This window comes from Felis catus, chromosome D2 (assembly GCF_018350175.1).
Source record: "Felis catus isolate Fca126 chromosome D2, F.catus_Fca126_mat1.0, whole genome shotgun sequence".
NCBI lineage: Eukaryota > Metazoa > Chordata > Mammalia > Carnivora > Felidae > Felis > Felis catus.
In genome coordinates this window covers 82197610-82205448 of record NC_058378.1, presented here as the reverse complement: position 1 = coordinate 82205448, position 7839 = coordinate 82197610, and the positions used below count along the sequence as shown (strand labels likewise).

Below are 7839 nucleotides of genomic sequence, written 5' to 3'. Positions count from 1 at the left end.
ACAAGTGTTCTTAGCACATCTTAGGCGTGCGCTAGTCTCTTTCCTCGAGCACACGTAGTCATGGAGCAATCCTGCGGTTCAGCACCACTTGAAGGGGGGCCTCCTAAGGCTGTGAAATCTATAGCTGGGGCTCCCCCGCCACTTGTGAAAGGAACCGGTGAAGGAGGTGACACAGGCAGAGGCCCAGCAGGGGAAGAGGTCTCCCCCACCCCGCTCTCCATGCCCCCCCGCGGTCACGGCCACCGACTCGGCGCGGCCAGCTTCTGCGGGCGTGGGGCCCCGCGGGAGGGCAGGATGGCAGCGGGCGCACCTACCCGAGAGCGACCGCACTGCGCACTGGCTCCCACCGCCTGACCGTAGAGATGCGGCTGCGGGTTCTTCCCTGCGCGGTTCTCGCAGTGTCCATTTAGGGGGCAGCGCTCAGGCCCTCTCCACAGCGCGCTGCCCCGGGGGGCTCCGGGGCAGGAAGCAGAGGCTGCTTTCAAGAGCCTGGTGACCCAACTGCAGTGGCTGTGAGTGGTGGCTGTCCCTTGGGAGCATTGCTGCCCCCTCCCCGCCCTCGTGGGAGCTCAGGAGCTGCACCCACACCCAGCTGATCTGGCGTTTGTGGGTTCGAGCCCTGCATCGTGCTCCGTGCTGACAGCTCAGAGCCTGGCACCTGCTTTGGATTCTCTCTCTCTCTACCCCTCTCCAGCCCTTGCTTTCTCTCTGTCTCTCTGTCTCAAAAGTAAATAAACGTTGAAGAAAAAAAAAAAAAAAAGGAGGCCAGTGTCCTGGATAGGAAGGATCAGGGACAGAAGGGTGGTCCTCCCGACTGAGAAGAGACTTAGGGACACAGAGTTACCGGCATGAGGCCGCCTGTTCTGGGACACATTGCAGGCCCTGCCGGGTGAGGAGCGCTGACCTGGACAGCATGGTGGCCCCTGACATGGTGATGGGGACACCGAAGGACGGGCACCACCCTCAAATCTGGGCCCCTGAATGCTCTTGGAGTCAGGTAGTGTTCTGGATGTTCAGGATACTCGACTGACAAGGATTTGTGCTCCGAAGGGGCTCATAATTAGGGAGGGACAGCACATAAACCAGTAAGCAAACAAATCAGGTAGGTGACAGGCTTTTGGGAAAGCCTGTGGACAGGTTGCCGTTTGAGCCAAGACCTGAATTCTTTTTTTTTTTTTTTTTGTTGGCAGAAATCTGGGGGCAGAGTAGATAGAATTGGGGAAACAGCAAGTATGAAGGTCTTGAGGCGGGAACACACCGGCTGGCTGCTAGGATCCAAAAAACCATGGAGTATGAGGTTGAGACCAGATGGTAGAAGGTGGGGCAGAGATGCGGGGGAGGGGCAGGGGGCATAGTTCAGCTTTTAGTTGTTTCTTTTACGTGTGCGAGTCTCGTCAACCCAACATGCACCCCCTGCCCAGGGCAGAAGCCCTAAAATTACTAAGTGGTAGGTATGATCATTTACTTATATGACTACATTAGTGTACGTTATATACCTAATACAATATAAATATTTTTTGTGTGTTGTCATTCATGAGGCCCTCTGCCACGCAGCGCTTGGGCTGCAAGCTGGGGGGCCTGGGAGTGCAGGAAACCTGGGTTTTTCCGCTATCCGGAAGCTCCTAGAACCTGGCTCCCCAGCCTTGTTGAGGGGGCATCTTAAAGGTACAGTACCACTTTCTAGAAATCTTTATAGATGTCGTATTTATTTCTTTTCCTCTTTTTTTTTTTCAACGTTTATTTATTTTTTTGGGGACAGAGAGAGACAGAGCATGAACGGGGGAGGGGCAGAGAGAGAGGGAGACACAGAATCGGAAACAGGCTCCAGGCTCCAAGCCATCAGCCCAGAGCCCGGCGCGGGGCTCGAACTCACGGACCGCGAGATCGTGACCTGGCTGAAGTCGGACGCTTAACCGGCTGCGCCACCCACGCGCCCCTATAGATGTCGTATTTAAAGTTGACGTCCACACTCACGGCCGCTGGGAAATGACTGCCCCGGCAGGTAAGGTCACCTGAATAGGTACCACCGCGTCTGCCTGGATGAGTTTGGCTCAGCACAAATGCAGAAGGGGCTATGGACCAGGCAAACCTTTATCATGCCCTTTTGCTGGTTCCCTTTCCTTGAGAAAGGCACGGGGAAGTGTTCGACTTCTGCAGTGGGGTTACGGAGTCAAAGTTCAAGCCCAATATCCCAAGAGCCCCCGTGGCTGGCTTTGTTTGCTAAGTGACTGACTCTGGAATATGAACAAGGTGCCAATGAAAGTACCCAGGCTAAGGGCATGAGAGGGAGGCTCAGGCACAGCCAAGACATCCCCGGAAGGCAGTCTCTGCTGGTAGCTGCCTAGGTGTTTATTCGTTAGAGGCAGGGAGTCCTTGGCTAGCTCAAGTTCAAAGGGGCATGGGTGGCCATAAGTGCCCAAACCAGGCGATAGCTTTCTAAGGGAATTTTAGAATCTCAGACTGTCTCTCGGTTACTGTCGAGCAGGTAATAGAGAAGTATGTGTTTGTTCTAATGGGGAAGCGTGACTTAATCTTGTACTGGAAGCAGGAGTTGTGTGGGTCAGTTTCTCTATTCTGCAGGCTAGAAAAGCCACTCTGAGCCCTCGTGAAACTAAGCAAGAGGAAAATTCTGTGTTCATTCAGGTACTCGGTGCAAGTTCCTGGAGAGGGTTTATACATGTCTTCGCTTTATCAAAATAGTTAGCTCTTAGTGTATAGAGAAGAGACAAGTCAGATTTTAGCTTTCAAAAAGGAACGTGTCTTTATGGGCTAAGCTTCTGTCTTTGCTTTTAAAAATCCATTTATTGTAAAATAAATCACAAACACAGAAAACTTCACAAATCAAATCCTTGGCTTAGCAAATTATTTCAAGGCAGATGCCATCAGGTTAAGAAATAGAACTTTGGGGGCACCTGGGTGGCTCAGCTGGTTAAGCGGTCAACTCTTAATTTTGGCTCAGGTCATGATCTCATGGTTTGTGAGATTCAGCCCTGAGTCTGGCTGAGGGTGGAGCCTGCTTGGGAGTCTCTCTCTCCCTCTCTGCCCCTCCTGTGCTCACTCTCAAAATAAATAAGTTAACTTTAAAAAAAAGAAAGAAAGAAACAGGACTTTGCCAGTAACCCCGGAAGCCCCATCCAGTTACCAGCCCCTGTCCTAACCACAACCCTTCCTGTGGCCCCTAAAGTGACCATTATGTGGACTGTTATGGTAGTAACTTTCTTATGCTTTTTTTAGAGAACTTTGTGTGTGTGTGTGTGTGTTTATTTATCTTTGAGAGACAGAGCATGAGCGGGACAGGGGCAGAGAGAGGGAGACGGAATCTGAAGCAGGCTCCAGGCTCTGAGCTGTCAGCACAGAGCCCGACATGGGACTCGAACCCACAAACCATGAGACCATGACCTGAGCCGACTGAGCCACCCAGGTGCCCTTCTTGTGCTTTTTTAAATGGATCTTTATCACCCAAACATGCATCCCTATCCACCATTAAAGGAAAACTGGTTTTCATAATACTTCTGACATCAAATGCGCAGATTCTCCACATCAAGCTATTCTCCAATTCTCCGACTCCACCTGAGTGGCCTACAATTTAATTCAGTTCTGACCCTAATGACCCAGTGTTAGTGCCAACCTCACAGGTTGAGAGCTCGGTCCCACTAAAGTTACTCCTAACTTCAGATGCCAATTGCAAGCAGCGGGTCCCCAGGTTACCCACCCTTCTGCCTGATTGTCTCCAATTTGAGTAATTTCCTTTATCCACTCACGGAGCTCAAAGACACGCTTTGTACACTGTTACCTGCTTATTATAAAGGGTTTAATGAGAGGTACAAATGAACAGCCAGAGGTACAGAGAGTGGTGTCTGGGAGGGTCCCAAACACGGGAGCTGCTGTGCCCTTGGAATTTGGGATGTACCATCCTCCTGGCATGTGGATGGGTCACCAAGCTAGAAGCTCTCCAAACCCCATCATTTAGGGGTTTCGTGAAGGTTCTGCTATGTAGGCACGATTGATTCAATCATTGGCCACAGTGATTGACTCAATCCCTAACCCTCCTGCCCTCCCTGGAGATTTGGTGGAGTGGTGGGGGTGGGAAGGAGGTGGGGGGTTGAAATTCCTACCCTCTAATCTGGCAACCAGCCCCCACACACTCCTAGCACTCAGGAGATTCCAAGACTCTTAGCTCTATGCCAGGAATGGGCACAGAGCAGATAACATATTTCTTGTTATGCCACAACTGTAGTCTTACATCAGGGGCGCCTGGGCGGCTTAGTTGGCTAAGAATCCAGCTTCAGCTCTGGTCATGATCTCATGGTTCATGAGTTTGAGCCCGAGTCGGGCTCTGTGCTGACAGCTCAGAGCCTGGAGCCTGCTTCAGATTCTGTGTCTCCCTCTCTCTCTGCCCCTCTCCTGCTTTCTCTGTCTCTGTCTCTCCTTCTCCCTCTCTCTCTCTTTCTCTCTCTCTCTCTCTCAAATAAATAAACACTTTAAATTTTTTTAAAAAAAAGTTTAGAGCACTTGGCTAGCTCGGCAGGTAGAGTGTACAACTCTTGATTTTGGGGTCGTGAGTTTAAGCCCCATGTTGGGTGTAGAGCTTACTTTAAAAAAGGTTTATCTTTAATGTCTCTTTTAATCTCTGGGTTCCTTTTCCATCCTTTTGTGCTGACAGCGTGGAGCCTGCTTGGGATTCACTCTCTCTCCCTCTTTCTTTCCCTCTCTCTCTCTGCCCCCACCCCCCAAAAGAAAAAATAATACTAAAGGAAAAATAAAAGCAGTTGCCTTTATCTGTGTTGTTACAGCCCATCCTCATTACTTTGTCTGACCTCCTGCCCTTCCTCCTCACTTAGTTCTACAGGTAACAGTATATTCCAAGCTCACCACCTGTCCTTATGCTGATGACTCAATATTTGGTGGTCTGAAGTTCATTCTCTATTAAATTCCTCAGGAAGAGCTCATGAGCACATTATTCCTTGATTCCTTCTGTGTCCATGATAATTTGTGTTTATATTTGAGAGTCAGTTTAGCTGGCTATAAAATCCTCGGCTTACCATCCCTTTCCTTGAGTTTCTTTTTTTTTTTTTTTTCAACGTTTTTATTTATTTTTGGGACAGAGAGAGACAGAGCATGAACGGGGGAGGGGCAGAGAGAGAGGGAGACACAGAATCGGAAACAGGCTCCAGGCTCCGAGCCATCAGCCCAGAGCCCAACGCGGGGCTCGAACTCACGGACCGCGAGATCGTGACCTGGCTGAAGTCGGACGCTTAACCGACTGTGCCACCCAGGCGCCCCTCCTTGAGTTTCTTAAACATATGCTCCATTTTCTTCTGGCAGGAAGTATTCCAGTTGAAAAGTCTGAAGGTGATCTAATTTTCTTTTCCTTACAAATTCCATGTCCTTTTTTCTACATGCCCAAATTGGTTTTTTTTCTTTTGTTTTTATTTTTTAAGCTCAGTAATTTTACTAAGCACTATCTTGGTGTTGGTTATTGTAGGTCAGAAGTCTCAGGTGTGCGGTATGCTCTTTCAGTATGGATTCTTGTCTCCTTTTTTTAATTTCCAGAAATTTTTGTTGAATTATGTTTTTAATATTTTTCTTCCCTTGCTTCTTTTGTCTTCTTAATGGACTCTTCCTATCTGCATGTTTAATCTTCTTTGCCTATTTTCAATGTTTGCTATTTTTTTCTCAAACCTTTTTTTTTGAATTTTTTTATTTAAAGTTCTTTTTTCTTTAATCAGATGTTTCTTTCCAGGCAATATTTTTGTCTATTCACTACTGTGTTCCTTCTAATTTAGACTTAATTTTGATAGAAACTTTTCTTTGACTTCTAATTGTTTTGTGAAGTCTGTTATCCCATTTCTGAGTTTTCCTAAATGTTCTTTACCCATATGTTATATCATTTTAGCTTATTTTGAGATAATAGGTTAATTCTGATCTGTTCTGTTGTCACATTTTTCTGGCATGCTTTGATAGTCTCTAGGAAAGTTTATTCTGCTTCTTACTCTTTTCTTTACAGTCATTTTGTATGCGATTTGACCTCAACATTTGTCTGTTAACTCTTCTTTTGTTTTCTTATGGCACACATCACAGATTTGTGTGTCTTCCTTGCACAGAGGCGATGCTAATCTTCTCTGTATCATTCCACTTTTAGTATATGTGCTGCTAAAATGAGCATGTCTGTCACTTGTTTTTAAGTGGAATTCGTTTTTCTAAACTTTCCAATCCAGGCAGTGTTCAGAAAAGCTTTTCTGGGGCACCTGGGTGGCTCAGTCGGTTGAGCTTCCCACTTTGGCTCAGGTCATGATCTCACCGTCTGTGAGTTCGAGCCCCGCGTCAGGCTCTGTGCTGACAGCTCAGAGCCTGGAGCCTGCTTTGGATTCTGTGTCTCCCTCTCTCTCTAACCCTCCCCCACTCATGCTCTGTCTCTGTCTCAAAAATAAAATAAAACATTAAAAAAAATTTAAAAAAAAAGCTTTTCTAACCCCATAGAGCTCCCCACTCTGTTGTTTTTGTGTATTGTTAAAACATACAGCACCTTGCTGTGAGAAGTGAGATGATTCATTTCCAGAAATACCAAATAAAAGCTGTACCATCTACTTAACAACAGGTTTACAACCTATTGGAAATATGTAGGAACTCCCACCCACAATGGAGTCCCAAACCCTTGGACACTTCACTTCCTGATTCTTCTTCCCCTCTCCATTTTGGGGGCCTATTTTTTGTGGACTTTGCAAGGAGCATGCGTCAAATACCTGAAGTGTCTGAGTCACCTCAGAGAATGCACATTTGTTCCAGTCAGGCTGCTTTTTGCCTTACCTGGGCACGGAGGACTTCCCGGGAAGGCTGTAACCTCTGTAGCACTCAGCCAATGAGGGACCAGGGGAGGGACTTACCTCTGTAGTGCTCAACCAATGAGGAACCAGGAGAAGGACTAGCATGCTAGGAGATAAGTTGTCTTCTGTAATTGTCCCCAGTGTGCCTGCCCTCAGGACACCCACTCTTGCAAGAACGTTGATTAAAGCCTCCCTTCCCCGTGCTCCCAGTATCTGCGTCCCTCCTTTGGTTGGGTTCGTGGGCTTATTTCTCACGTTGCTTTCTGAGCAAACTTTCTTGGATCCAGTCCCCTTCCCCACTGTGGTCTGGATCTTCTCTTACCTTTGTCTCTATTGCCCCTGTCCTGGTCAGTTTTGATTCATTTCCTGAGGTTTCTCTTCTGCGTGTGCCCTGTTCTAGAAGCAAGCCTTGGCAGGGCCATTTTGAGAGTTCACAGGGCCCGTGCTGCTACAGCCCCTTTTGACCTTCTTCCCCAGAGCCCCTTGCAATCATTAGCTGTTGGAAGGGGCAAAACCACTCTGGTTTCAAATGCCGTTCTCAAAATTCCCCTATACCTTTGCTTTTTGATGGCTTTTAATTATGGCCCACTTCTTTCATTGTAGCCCTTCAGCTAGACATGGCAGGTCTCATAAATTTTGTCACTGCACTGCCACTTGTTATCACAGTTGGAGGAATAATGAAGATCATACTCTAGGTGGCATAAGCCAAGGGTGTTTGGCAACTGAACTTTTCCTATAAATTAATGGTTTATAATGTGGTTGAATAAATACTCTAGATAAATAGTAGGTTGACTTTGTAATTATATCATGAGTTGAAGGGAATGATAAGTGTTTTAGTATTACATCTTAATTTGGAAATTTTTGACTTGATTATAATTTAGGTGCATTAATATTTTTTTTTAGTTTTTCTCAATATCAATAATAAATATTTAATTCTAAGATACTAATTGAGTAAAAAGACAAAATCTTAAATCTCGAATTGGTCTGTTAGTCTCTGTATTACAACAGAAATTAA

The 7839-nt window shown here is 46.7% G+C and overlaps 1 non-coding gene across 1 annotated transcript; it reads right to left on the bottom strand.

Annotated features, from left to right (window-relative positions):
• Nucleotides 1-6059: 6059 nt before the first annotated feature.
• LOC111557157 lies at nt 6060-6166 on the bottom strand. Its single transcript, XR_002737016.2, has one exon. It is a non-coding gene; the product is annotated as a U6 spliceosomal RNA (small nuclear RNA).
• Between the last annotated feature and the right edge of the window lie 1673 nt (nt 6167-7839).